The sequence below is a fragment of the Buceros rhinoceros genome, unplaced genomic scaffold (genome assembly GCF_000710305.1).
Source record: "Buceros rhinoceros silvestris isolate BGI_N320 unplaced genomic scaffold, ASM71030v1 scaffold8109, whole genome shotgun sequence".
Lineage (NCBI taxonomy): Eukaryota > Metazoa > Chordata > Aves > Bucerotiformes > Bucerotidae > Buceros > Buceros rhinoceros.
This window is the reverse complement of record NW_010433194.1, coordinates 21,960-22,754: the sequence shown is the minus strand read 5'-3', so window position 1 is coordinate 22,754 and position 795 is coordinate 21,960.

Sequence of the window (795 nt, the reverse complement as noted above, 5' to 3'; positions counted from 1 at the left end):
ACACAAACAGGCAGTGCTGTCATTTCTTTACCTTAATTTGGACTGAAAGTTATACATCACATTTACTGGACACTATATGGCTGCTCAACTTTTGATATGTGGATGGTAATACAAGGAAGAAACAAGGGCCTATCTGTAGGTTCCAAAACCAGCAGCTTCAGAGCTACTAGATATTATCAGGAGAGCAATGCCTGCCCACAGCTGTTAGTGGAAGAGTCGGAACCATAGGCTTTGGAAACCAGGACCTAGGTGACACAAGCATAGCCTGTAAGGAAAGAGTACCTAGGAGAGGGAATGCTATCAATAGGAGACCAAAGAGCTGGAGAACTGGAAGGTGTAATTTGTACATGAGTTACTGCAGAGCCAAGTAATTAGTAAGGAGTTCAGATTAAACCAGTTGCATGAGCAGCTCTCAAAAAAAAAAGGTAGTTATACATGTCCTTTCCAAATGTAGGTTTTGTAAGGACATTACAGAACCAAGTACGTGAAAGAACAGCTCTGCTGTAGTGCTGAGCGTGCGGCTGACGCCTCAGGGACAGGATGCCATGCAGAGGGAGCTAGACAAGCTCCAGAAGTGGGCCCCCATGAACCTCATGAGGTTCAGCAAAGCCAAGTGTAAGGTCCCGCGTCTGGGATGGGCAATCCCAATATCAAAACAGGCTGCGGGTGATGTGACTGCGAGCAGCCCTGCGGAGAAGGACTCGGGGGTGCTGGTGGGTGAAAAGCTGGACATGAGACAGCAATGTGGCTTACAGCCCAGAAGCCACCCAGCCATCATCCCCAGCAGCGTGGGCA